This window comes from Podarcis gaigeae (genome assembly GCF_964106915.1).
Source record: "Podarcis gaigeae genome assembly, chromosome: 4".
Lineage (NCBI taxonomy): Eukaryota > Metazoa > Chordata > Lepidosauria > Squamata > Lacertidae > Podarcis > Podarcis gaigeae.
In genome coordinates this window covers 1649548-1663035 of record NC_139677.1, presented here as the reverse complement: position 1 = coordinate 1663035, position 13488 = coordinate 1649548, and the positions used below count along the sequence as shown (strand labels likewise).

At 48.1% G+C, this 13488-nt stretch overlaps 1 protein-coding gene across 1 annotated transcript in view; it reads right to left on the bottom strand.

Annotated features, from left to right (window-relative positions):
* Nucleotides 1–12127, bottom strand: part of LOC310844076 (tigger transposable element-derived protein 1-like) — a 272663-nt gene extending 260536 nt beyond the window's left edge. Inside the window, exon 1 of the mRNA XM_083737827.1 lies at nucleotides 10125–12127. The gene's annotated coding sequence lies outside the window, so the exon portion shown is untranslated. The remainder of the gene's footprint in view (nucleotides 1–10124) is intronic.
* Between the last annotated feature and the right edge of the window lie 1361 nt (nucleotides 12128–13488).

Sequence of the window (13488 nt, the reverse complement as noted above, 5' to 3'; positions counted from 1 at the left end):
ACCGATGAAGAAGATGCCAAGAAGAGGGCAATATTCTTCAGCATCTGCGGAGAGGAGACATTTGAAATCGCCCGGGCTCTCCTTGCACCTGAAGACGTCGCTACTGTTCCATACAAAACAATAATGGAACAGCTGAAGGGGCACTTTTCGCCACAGCCCTCAGTGGTGTCTCGTCGAAATGCCTTCTACGCAAAGAGGCAAGCCCCTGGGGAAACCATAACTGCGTTTGTGACCTCTCTCCGCCAAGCTGCCCGGTTCTGCAACTTCTCAGAGCTGGAGAACATGCTTCGTGACCGCCTCGTCGGTGGCCTGAAGGATGAGAAGCTGCAACGATGCCTCTACGCTAAGAAGAACCTAACGTTCCAGGTCGCTCTGGAGGAGGCCCTGGCAACGGAAGCTGCTGAGATGTCGACGCAAGAGGCACGGCCGAGCCAGCCGTCCCAACCGAGGGTCCACCACGAAGACCTCACCGACGACTCAGGATCCAACAGGGAGGAGGTGCACCGAGTACAGCAGCGCACTCAAGCAGCCCACATACCACAGCTGCCTCGACGAGAAGGAGGGAACTGCGCAAGCTGTGGAGAAAGTCACGAGCGGAAGACCTGCCGTTTCCGCAACACAGAGTGCAGGCAGTGCAGAAAATTGGGACACATCGCCCGGGTGTGTCGGGCTCGGCCCACCCGACGCCAGGCATCAGATGACCAATCCAAGAGCCCCAGGTCCCGGGGCCCAACGCACCAAGGCAACTCGACGGAGCTCACGGACTTCCAGGTATACCAGTTGCCCCACCCCAACGTAGAGAAAATTTATGTAGAGGTACAGATAGAGGGGGCCCCATGCCGCATGGAGCTTGACACGGGTTCAACTCTATCCATAATCTCAGCAAGGACCTTAAGGAAACTGTGTCCTACTGGAGGTCCCAAACTCAGGCCGGCCCCATTCACCCTCCGGGACTTCCAGAAACGTAAGGTCCCCACAATGGGGGTGGGGACCTTCAGGGTGCAATACCGAGGGTGGACGCGGCAACTGGACTTGCTTGTGGTCAAGGGCCCCTACATTAGCTTACTGGGATTGGCATGGTTTGGACCACTGGGGCTAGCCATCACCGGGGTGAACCACACGAGCTTACAAGTGGACGTGGATGCCATATGCAAGGAATTTCCGGGGGTTTTCGATGGAAAATTGGGACAGTATACGGCCCCCCCATTGCTCTACAGCTTGACCCCACAGTACGACCGGTCAGGCTCAAGGCCCGCCGGGTCCCGTTCGCCCTGAAACCCCGTATAGACGAGGAATTGGACCGACTCGTGGAGCAAGGAGTGCTGGAGCCGGTGCCTAATGCCCCCTGGGCAAACCCCAATCGTCACACCTGTCAAGCCTAATGGTTCAGTCCGCATCTGCGCAGACTACAAATGTACAATAAACAAGGCCCTCACGGCCCATGCATACCCAGTGCCAGTGGTCAGCCATGTCCTTGCCACCCTGGCTGGGTCGAAAATTTTTGGCAAGCTGGACTTGGCCCAAGCATATCAACAGCTGCCAGTAGATGAGGCCACAGCAGAGGCACAGACGATTGTGACGCACAGAGGAGCGTTCAGGGTAAAGCGGCTGCAATTCGGTGTCAGCGTGGCACCAGGCATATTCCAGAATCTAATGGACTCTCTCCTTAAAGGGATTCCTGGTGTCACCCCCTTCTTCGATGATGTGTTGATTGCCGGGCCCACACCAGAGGAGTTTGAGGACCGCCTCCGCACTGTTCTGCACCGTTTCCAGACGGCGGGTCTCAAGGTGAAGCGGGAAAAATGTCTACTAGGAGTGCCTCAGGTGGACTTTCTGGGATTTATGGTGGACGCAGAAGGGGTGAACCCGACTGTGGACAAGGTACGGGCCATTTGTGATGCCCCAGCGCCCAAGAACAAGACTGAACTTCAGGCCTTCTTGGGACTATTGAACTTTTACCATTCCTTCCTTCCCCACTAGGCGGCGGTAGCGGAGCCCCTACACAGACTCCTGGACAAGCGGCCCCTTGGGTGTGGGGCCAGCGCCAGGAGGCCGCATTCCAGGCAGTCAAGGACTTGCTTGTCTCAAACTCGGTCTTGGCACACTTCGACGAGAGGCTGCCGGTGGTGCTAGCATGCGACGCCTCGCCCTATGGCATTGGCGCTGTCCTGGGACACCAACTCCCAGATGGAAGAGAGGTACCGGTAGCATACTTTTCCCAGACACTCAACGCAACCGAGCGGAACTACTCGCAAATAGACAAGGAGGGGCTCGCAATCGTGAAGGGAGTAAAAAAATTCCATGATTTCTTGTACGGGCGGCCCTTCACCGTGGTGACTGACCACAAGCCGTTGCTTGGCTTGTTTGCCCCCGGAAAGCAGACCCCCCAAGTGCTGTCTCCTCGCGTCCTCAGGTGGTCAATTTTCCTTGCCAGCTACCAGTATGCACTGATTCACCGCCCTGGGAAGGCGATGGGCCATGCGGACGCCCTTAGCAGGCTACCACTACCGGAAACAGGCCCCGACCCAGCACCTGCACAAGAAGTTATGAGCCTGGAGCTGCTTCCCGACTGCCCCATTCAGGCACAAGAGGTTGCACACCATTCCAAGAAAGATAGGGTCATCTCCTGGGTCCTAGACTGGTTGTGGAGGGGATGGCCCAGCAGCAGCCCCGGGCCAGAATTCGCCGGCTACACAACCCTCAAACATGAACTGTCAGCCCACAAGGGGTGCCTGTTATGGGGAAGCAGGGTCGTTGTTCCCCAGCCCCTCCGCAAAAGGGTCCTCAACAGCCCTACACGAGACACACCCAGGGGTAGTAAGAATGAAAGCCCTTGCCAGGAGTTATGTGTGGTGGCCGGGGATTGACGGAGAGATAGAGGCCTGGGTCAAACACTGCCAGGCCTGCCAAGAATCCCGCCCAGATCCCCCAAGGGCCCCAGTCCAATCCTGGGAGTCCGCTCGAGCACCATGGTCACGCCTGCATGTGGACTTCGCTGGCCCCTTTCAGGGGAAAACATTCTTCATAGTGGTGGACTCCTACACCAAATGGCTGGAGGTCGCACTGGTACCGTCCACTTCTACGTCCGCAGCCATCCGGGTACTACGCAGGCTGTTTGCAACCCACGGGCTCCCTGACACTCTCGTCTCAGACAACGGGACTGCATTTACGTCAGGAGAATTCCAAACCTTCACAGCGCAGAACGCCAACCGCCACATCCGTTCAGCGCTATTCCACCCGGCCACCAATGGCCAAGCAGAACGCATGGTGCGGACCACCAAGGACACCCTTCGCCGCATGACGCAAGGGTATTGGGAGTACCGCCTTGCCACATTCCTTCTAGCACAGCACAGCACCCCCAGCTCAACGACTGGCCGGAGCCCCGCGGAACTACTAATGGGTCGGCGCCTTGCAATCAGATTGGACCGCCTTCACCCCGATAGAGCTCAGGATGAGGTAGTGGTGGGGGAAGGCAGGAACCCCCGGACCTTCGAGGCCCAGGACCCAGTGTACGCAAAGAATTTTGGGGCAGGCCCTGCATGGGTACCCGCCACAGTCACCAGGGTCACTGGCCCTGTGTCATACGAGGTACTAACAGATGGGGGGCAATGCTGGCGCTACCACTGCGACCAGATACGGAGACGATTCCTGGGAGAAAACCAGGAGGAGGAGGACAGGTCAGAGGAGTCCCAAGGGAACAGTGGGGCAGTGAGGCCCATAGAGCAGCAGGGGCAAGCAGGAGAGGCAGAATCAGTAAATACAGAGAGGACCCGTGAGGCCGAAAGGACACCGGAACCAGAACCACGACTGAGCGAGCCGGTTGCGCCAGACCAAACAGCCCCATCACAGCCAGCATCCTTGGAACACGAGCCAGAACCTGAACCCCGGACCAGGGAACACCCCAGGCCACAACGCACACGTAGGCCGCCGGCGTACCTTGAGGACTATGAATGCGACCTCCCGGGCAGGACTGGAACTTAGAGGGGAGGGGTGTTATGTACTGAGTTGAATAGGATCCAAACTGCAGCAGTCTGATTGGTCCTAGAACAATAGGATTCAGAATGCAGCAGTCTGATTGGTCCTAGAACAATGCAGCAGTATGATTGGTTGACAGGAACCAACCAATCATGCTCCAGATAGAAGTGAATCCACAACCTGATTGGCTTACAGTAGAATTCCGGAATTAGCCAATCATGTGCAGCACATTGTGTAAATAATGTATATAAAGCAGATACTTTGAGGGGACTTGCATTCATTCCTCCTCACCACTATGAGCTGAATAAAGAGCATGAAATCACTTTGCGACTCTGAGTATATTTCAACTTTCATTCCAATTTCGTCTCTGCCCCCACTTCTTTCTGCCTCTCCTGCCACCAGTTCTGTTTTCTGAAGCATCCCAATACATGCCAGTTCTCTCCTTTTATGGCTCTCAGGCATATGCTGGGAAACTTTGTTAGTGGTCGTGTAATAATAATAATAATAATAATAATAATAATTTTTTATTTATATCCCGCCCTCCCCAGCCAAGGCCGGGCTCAGAGCAGCTTACAAGCAATAATAAAAACAAGATGAATGATTACAAACTTAAAAAGAAAATAAAACACAACAATTAAAATAATGGAACATTAAAATATTAAAATGTAGCCTCATCGCAGGAGGAGAAGGAAAAGAAGGGGGAAAAAGAGAGAGAGAGAGAGGGGGGGAGGGAGGGAATCAAACTGGCTCCAAGCCAAAGGCCAGGCAGAACAACTCTGTCTTACAGGCCCTGCGGAAAGAAATCAGATCCTGCGGGGCCCTGGTCTCATGAGGCAGAGCGTTCCACCAGGCCGGAGCCAGAGTTGAAAAGGCCCTGGCTCTGGTTGAAGCCAATCTAACTTCTTTAGGGCCTGGGACCACTAGGGTGTTGTTATTTATGGACCTTGAGGCTCTCCGTGGGGCATACCAGGAGAGGCGGTCCCGGAGGTACGAGGGTCCTAGGCCGTGAAGGGCTTTAAAGGTCAAAAGCAGCACCTTAAATCTGACCCTGTACTCCACCGGGAGCCAGTGCAGCTTGAAAAGCACTGGGTGAATATGCTCCCATGGCAGAGACCCCGTGAGGAGCCTCGCTGCAGCATTCTGTACCCGCTGGAGTTTCTGGGACAGCTTCAAGGGCAGCCCCGCGTAGAGCGAATTACAGTAGTCAAGCCTGGAGATGACCGTCGCATGGATCACTGTGGCCAAGTCAGGGCGGGAAAGGTAAGGGACCAACTGCTTGATGCGGCGAAGGTGGAAAAATGTCGCCTTGGCTGTTGCTGTAACCTGCACCTCCATGGAAAGGGAGGCGTCAAGGATTATACCCAAACTCTTAACGGAAGGCAATGGCACTAATTGGGCCCCCGCAAGAGAAGGGAGTTGGTCCCTCATCCCCATGCCATCCCGACCTAGCCATAGGACCTCTGTCTTCGAAGGATTTGGTTTCAATCGGCTCCCACAAAACCATCCAGCCACAGCTTCCAAGCATCTGGTCAATGTGTTTGGGGCCGAGTCGGTGTGGCCATCCATCAGCAGATAGAGCTGAGTGTCATCAGCATATTGGTGACAGCCCAGCCCAAAGCTCCGGATAATCTGGGCAAGGGGGCGCATAAAGATGTTAAAAAGCATCGGGGAGAGAATTGCGCCCTGCGGCACTCCACACACCAAGGAGTGGCGCGACGACATTTCCCTCCCTAGTGCTACCCTCTGTCCCCGACCAGAGATAAAGAGCACAACCAGTTACGGGCTATGCCCCGTATCCCCACGTCTGCGAGGCGGTGGTCCAGAAGATCATGATCGACCATGTCAAAGGCTGCTGACAAATCTAAAAGGATCAGCAGTCCTGACCCGCCTCGATCCAGTTGTCTACGGAGATCGTCTGTTAAGGCAACCAGAGCCGTCTCCATCCCAAAACCAGGATGGAAACCGGACTGAAATGGATCTAATGCCGATGTGTAAGAGATGTTTCGAAAACAGTGGCTCATATTTGTGTGGGACCTAAGCCAAACTGGGTTCTCTATGAATAAAAGATTACATCTTCAGCACTAGAGATCATCAGTGACTGAATATTTGCAGATTCTATGGGTAATAAGTATTCAGCTAGAATGAGGACCATGGCAGCAAGCTGAATTCTGTGCCAGAGCTATCTCCATTTCTGCTTGTGTATGCATCTGCATACACAGACAAAGTTTGCAACAGGTAGAGAAAAATAATTTGGAGTGCTTTGCAAACCTGTGCAAAATTCCAAACCTTACTGCACAGCGTTTATTTTTTCACTACTCTGATCACCTCTGACCGATTAGTCATTCTGGTTGGGGCTGATCAGAGTTGTTCTTCTTCTTGTTGTTGTTAGAATTTATATACCATCCTATACCAGGGGCCTCAGGGTGGTTCACAGAATAAAATTAAGATATAAAACCACAAAATACCTAATAAAAATAAAAATACACCCCTCCCAAAACCCCACACATTTTCAGATCAACCAAAGGCCTCATTAAGAAGGGAACTGGGCAAGGGTGGCCACTTTCCCCTCTGCTGTTTATTTCAGTCCTAGAGGCCTTGCTAAGTATGAATAGAAAAGATGAACAAATTAAAAGTATTACAGTAGGATCCAAGCAATATAAATTAAAAGCCTTTGCTCATGATTTAGTATTGACACTACAAGACCCAGACTCCAGTGCAGTAAAAGCACTGGAGCTGATATAGGAATTCGGACAGGTAGCGGGATTTAGCCTAAACAAGAGCAAAACCAAAGTATTAGAGAAAAATCTGGATAATGATGAAAGAAAACTACTATAAGAAAAGACGGGCCTAGATTTTGTGAAAAAAGTTAAATATTTGGGGATGAACCTGTCTGGGGAAAAATTGAATTTGTACAAAGATAATTATGAGAAAATATGGAGTGAAATCAAGAGAGATTTAGAGATATGATCAAATTTAAAATTGTCATTAATGGGCTGGATTTCAGTCGTTAAGATGAATGTGTTGCCAAAGATGCTTTTTTTGTTTCAAGCCCTCCCAATTATAGACAATGTGAAATGTTTTAAAGAATGGCAGAAAGGTTTATCTAGATTTATCTGGTAGGGAAAAAACCCCAGAATTAAACACAAATTACGTTCAGATTCTAAAGAAAGAGGGGGATTTTCCCTGCCAGATTTGAAAATTTATTTTGAAGCAGCAGCACTTTGCTGGATTAAAGAGTGGCTACAACTAGAAGATGGGACGCGGGTGGCACTGTGGGTAAAACCTCAGCACCTACGGCTTGCCGATCGCATGGTCGGCGGTTCGAATCCCCGCGGCGGGGTGAGCTCCCGTCTTTCAGTCCCAGCTCCTGCCCACCTAGCAGTTCGAAAGCACTCCTAAGTGCAAGTAGATAAATAGGTACTGCTTTATAGTGGGAAGGTAAACGGCGTTTCCATGTGCTGCACTGGTGCTGGCTCGCCAGAGCAGCTTCGTCATGCTGGCCATGTGACCCAGAAGTGTCTCTGGACAGCGCTGGCCCCCGGCCTCTTAAGTGAGATGGGCGCACAACCCTAGAGTCAGACACGACTGGCCCGTACGGGCAGGGGTACCTTTACCTTTACGTTTTACAACTAGAAGATACTGATGTATTAGATTTGGAGGGATTCGACAATGTGTTTGGATGGCATGCATATTTATGGAATGATAAGGTAAAGGCCCACAATGCTTTTAAAAATCATGTAATTAGGAAATCGTTGTACAATGTTTGTATAAAATATAAAGATCTTTTCGAAAGGAAGAAGCCCAGATAGCTTTCACCAATGAAGGCAAAGGCCCAGAAAAAGTTAAATATGGATACCAAATGGTTGAGATATTCAGATTTATTATTGGAGGATAAAGAAGGATATAAGCTAAAACCATTTGATCAAGTTAAAGATAAGTTAAATTGGCTACATTATCACCAGATTAATGAACAGTCTAAATTAGATAAGAAAAATGGTTTTGCTTCTGAAAAATCTAAATTGGAGACGGAGTTGGTGGACACTAAAGTTAAAAATCTGTCTAAAATGTATAAGTTACTTTTGGAGTGGCATACAAAGGATGAACAAGTTAAATCAGTGATGATTGATTGGGCAAGAAGAAGAGTTTGTATTTGATATCCTGCTTTATCACTACCCGAAGGAGTCTCAAAGGGGCTGACATTCTCCTTTCCCTTCCTCCCCCACAACAAACACTCTGTGAGGTGAGTGGGGCTGAGAGACTTCAGAGAAGTGTGACTGGCCCAAGGTCACCCAGCAGCTGCAGGTGGAGGAGCGGAGACGCGAACCTGGTTCCCCAGATTACGAGACTACCGCTCTTAACCACTACACCACACTGGTGTAGGACATAATATAATGTTTGAGGATTGGGAAAGATTGTGGAAGAGAGGGGTCAAGTTCACTGCATGTACAATGTTAAAGGAAAATATAATGAAAATGATGTATAGATGCTATTTGACTCCTGTTAAATTAGCAAAGATTTATCATAAGTGTGATAATCTATGTTGGAAATCTAAAGAAAAAGAAGGAACTTTTTATCACAATTGGTGGACCTGCCCCAAGGTGAAAGACTTCTGGGAAAAGATTTATAATGAATTGAAAAAAATGTTGAAATATACATTTATAAGGAAACCAGAGGCCTTTCTTCTCGGAATAACAGGTTTGGAATTGCCCAAGAAAGATGTTATATTATTTTTGTATGCCACAACTGCTGCTCGAATTTTACTAGCTAAGAAGTGGAAAACGCAAGAAGTACAAACTGTGGAAGAATGGCAGATGAAGATGATGGACTTTTTGGAGTTAGCCGCCCTGACCAGAAAAGTCCGCTACCAGAATGAGGAGGAGTACCAGGAAGAATGGACGAAATTTAATGATTATTTAGTTAAATACGTTAAGTTAAATTAATTGGAAAAAGCTTGCAATTACCAGTTAGGCTTATGAATTAAGTAAGCAATGTGATGAATTATTATGTTTAATGCTGAATTGGGAAGAAAGAGTGATGTTAAGTGATTAAGTTAAGATTATATGAACTTTGATTTGGAAAGCCGTTAAAATGGAATGCATTGAAATTCAATTAGGGGGATACGAAGAAGACACTTAACAATGTTAAGAAGATTAGTTTTAATAAAGTTATGATTTATCTTTGTCTATTTGTTAGTGTGTTTTTAATTTTGTGAAAATCAATAATTTTTTTGAAGAAGAAAAAATGAATGTTCTTCCTGGTGCCTAAGGGTATATAATGAAGGCACCAGGCAAATTTCCCTGGGGACAGCATTCCACAGACGGGGAGCCACTGTAGAGAAGGCCCATTCTCATGTTGCCCTGGGACCTTAGGGTGAAGGGTGGTTAATAAATAAACAAATAAACAAACAAATAATTCAGCCACACCTGGATAGCTGCAGCTTAGCAATCCCTGGGGGTGCTGTTAATGGTGCCACAAGCATTCAGGTATCCCCACCTAGGCATGGGGTTGCAAAAAGATTGAGAAATTCTGGAGTGCTATACATGAAGAGATAAAAAAAATGCTTAAAATCTCTATAGAATAGAAACCAGAGGCGTATTTATTAGGTATACTAGGGAAGGATATCCCACAGAGAAAAAAAATATTTTTTTCTATATGCTATGGCAGCCGCCAGAATACTCCTCGCCAGTAAATGGAAAGGTGATATAATACCTACAAAAGAAGATTGGATATGTAAATTAAGTGAATTTATAGAACTGGCAAAGTTAACAGCTGCCATAAGGCTTCAGACAAATCAAAAATTAAAATTAGAATGGCAATGTTTTGAGAACTATATGGAAAAACATTGTCCTAAAGAGAATATGTTGATATGCATGAATTAAGTACACTGGGTGAGAATTTTTTACTTTTTGAATGTTGTCTAGATTTCTACAACTGATTTAGGGTATTTTTGCACTGCTGAATCAGGAAATGGCATCCGTTTCTCTCCATCAGGTCAGGTTTTTGTGCTATGTTGATTTGAAAAAAATCAGATCTTCTGACAAAATCAATTACATTTTTGTGGCATTATCAGCTGATTTTTGTCAACACATATCATCCTAAAAATGTGTTTAAGAGAAAAAAATGTTTTTCCAACAACATATATTGATTACCTGATAGAAACATTGATTACTGTAAACTGAATGGTGGGCATTGATAAAGGTAAGTACACGTAAATTGCATGTTGCTTCACCATTTTTCAAACTTCAGGGCTTGAACTTCCGTTTCTTGGAACTCCTGGAATGCTCAGCGGCAGGGAGGTCTCTCTTCAGAGTTCAACAGTAGTCAGCCATCATGACTGCGTCCCAGTGACCCTGATACCTGGTCTCCATCTCTTTCATGTCCTGATGGAATCTCTCCCCCTGCTCGTCACTCATTCAACCCAGGTTCTCAGGAAACCGGTCCATATGTGAAAATAGGTAGTGCATCTTGACGCTCATGTTGCAGCCCAGGTTTCTGAAAGCAGTCAGCATGTTGTTGACAAGATCTGCGTAGTTTCTGGCCTTATTGTTGCCAAGAAAGTTATTCACTACCAGAACAAATGCCTTCCATGCTTCCAGTTCCACTTCGTTCATTGAGTTTCCGAACTCTGGATCTCTGATGAGCTGACGGATCTGAGGACCATGAAAGATGCCAGCTTTCAACTTTTCCATGGTCAATCCTGGAAAAGCCTGGCACAAGTAAGTGAAGCAGTCACCATCCTTGTCCAGAGCCTTGGTGAACTGCTTGATTAAGCCGTGCTTGATGTGCAGCGGTGGGAAGAGTATTCTGTCTCTGTCCACCAGAGGGTCGTTGATGATGTTCCTTTTTTTGCAAGGCACCAATTCCTCCCGCACAGGCCAGTCCTTCTTCGTGTAATGCTGAGCACGGTCCCTACTATCCCACATGCACAGAAAACATGGGTACTTGGTGAAGCCAGACTGTTGTCCCAACAAAAAGTTCACCATCTTCAGGTCAACGCAAATAAACCACTTATGCTGATCATAACCAATTTTCTCCAGCACATACTTCACCGCTTCATAGTTCTCCTTCAGTGTACTCAAGTGAGCCAGGGGTATAGAGGCAAACTGGTTGCCGTTGTGTAGCAGAACACATTTCAGTGATTGCTTGCTGCTGTCAATGAACAGTCTCCAATCTTTGGGTTCGTACTGTGGCACTCCAAGCTTGAGCAGAAGCTGCGCAATATCTGCACAGTACACCAAGTCCTTCTCTTCCGAGAAAAAACGGAGGTACTCTTTATGCCTGTTGTGGAAGAAGCTGATGCGAGCACTGTCAGAGAGGAGGTTTTTCCCCGTCAATCTGGATGCCAACAGTTTGGCAGAGTCCTTTGACAAGCTGAGGTCACAAACTAGATCATTCAGCTCCTTTTGGGAAAATGGATGTGGAGCATCATCTTCAAGAACCACTTCTTCTTCTTCATGTCCTTCAACACTGGAGGCATCTTTGTCACTAATGTCAGGAAGTTCTCCGAAAATAGGCACTGGAATTTCATCACAATGAGCTACAGGACGACGTGCTGATTGAAGATCAGGATATCTGAGACTGCTCCGGTTCTTTCTGTTGATCCCAGTCACATCAAGTAGCAGTCAGTGACATGGTTTGTCGGCTCCCTCCAAACCATGGGAATTCCAAAGTTCAGACTCCTCTTGCCATTGGTCCACCCTCGTAGAGTCTCGGTGCATGCCTTGCACACCATGTGTGGCACCCAAGCTTTATCCTGGTCACCAAGTTTAATACCAAAATAAGCATGGTAAGCAACTTTATGCTTTGCTGCACCAATTTATGGAAGATTTCGAGGTTTTATGACTTCAAACTGATCCCTTTTCGACATAATCACCCAGAACTATCGGACCTGAATACTTCTTGTCATTAAAATAATCATTTCCAATCAAAACAATTATTCGACATGGCATTTTACCCCCACCAACTTCTTCTAAAATGCTCCACACAAGCGCACATGTGAACAAAAACATAAAAAAGACATGTGGCCATAGCTCAAAAACGTGACCTGATTGAGCAAAACCAATGTGATTTTTGGATTCAGTGCATCAGATTCATCCTAAATCAACTGAAAAAATGCAGACAACAAATTTGTTGTTGACCAGTGAAATGAAAATAATAATAATTGTGAGGCCTGAAGCCTCACAAGGACTGCGTGCTGCTTGCTGCCTGCTGCCCGGGAGGACTCCCCTGAGTGAGTGCTTGAGGGCCCTGCTCTTGCCACTTACCATCTGGCCTGGGGCGGGGCCTGAAGCCTCACAAGGACTGCTTGGTGCTTGCTGCCTGCTGCCCAGGAGGACTCCCCTGAGTGAGTGCCTGAGGGCCCTGCTCCTTCCTGCCACGTACCATCTGGCCTGGGGCGGGGCCTGACAGGCCTCACTAGGACAGTTGTTACTGCAGGAGGGGCACACAGTGTTTTTAAAATGTTTTTTAAAAATTTCTTTTGGATTTTTTGTATGTGGGGGGTGGGGGTGGGATGGATGTTTGGTTGGGTTTGGGGAGTTATTTTTTTATTTTGATGTTTTTTTAATTTTTACATTTTTTTGCTTGTATTGTTTTATTGGTTTTGTTTGTTTGATTAAGCTGTTATTTTGTTCTTAGGGGGAGGGGTCAGGGCTGCTGGGGAGTGGGCCCCAGCCCACAAAATTGCTGGGGCATGTTCCACAGGGGGGGATGCACTGGGACAACCGATCTCAGTAGGAGGAGGAGTTACGCTAAGACTAGACCATGTCATTACAGAGGGGGCAGGTTTAGTCGTTATCTGAGGACTATTCCTGCCTCCGGGTCTGGTCCTGACAGGATGGATACTAGAATCAGCAAGGGATACCCACATGACCTGAAGGTGGTGCTGTGCAATGCCAGGTCAATGATTCATAAGACCACTGCCATCCATGACCTGATCATGGATGGAGAACTTGACCTGGCATGTGTAACAGAGACTTGGTTGGATGAAGCAGATGGGCCTGTCCTTGCCGCCGCTTGTCCACCAGGTTTCTCTTACGCACAGCAACCCAGGTCATGTGGGCGGGGAGGGGGGGTTGCAGTGATTTTTAGAAAGTCATTAGTTTGCACCAGGCGTCCTATTAGGAAGACCCAGTTTTCCGAGTGCATGTTCTGGAAGTTGGGCAATCGGGGCAGTACAGGATTCCTTTTGGTGTACCGACCTCCCCGCTGCACCAAGGATTCCCTGCCCAAGCTGCTTCAGGTTGTGGCGGATGTTCTCCTGGAGACACCTAGCTTGGTTGTCCCAGGGGATTTTAACATCCATGCCGACACGACCTTACAAGGGGCAGCTCGGGACTTCGTGGAAAGCATGGCCTCCATGGGGCTGTCCCTGAATAAGTCTGGCCCAACCCATAGCCGCGGACATGCCTTGGACCTGGTGTTTACCTCTATGGATGTTGGTGATCTGACACTAAGTAAAAGTGAAACGAAAGAAGTGCCATGGTCAGATCACTTCCTGGTGCAACTGGACTT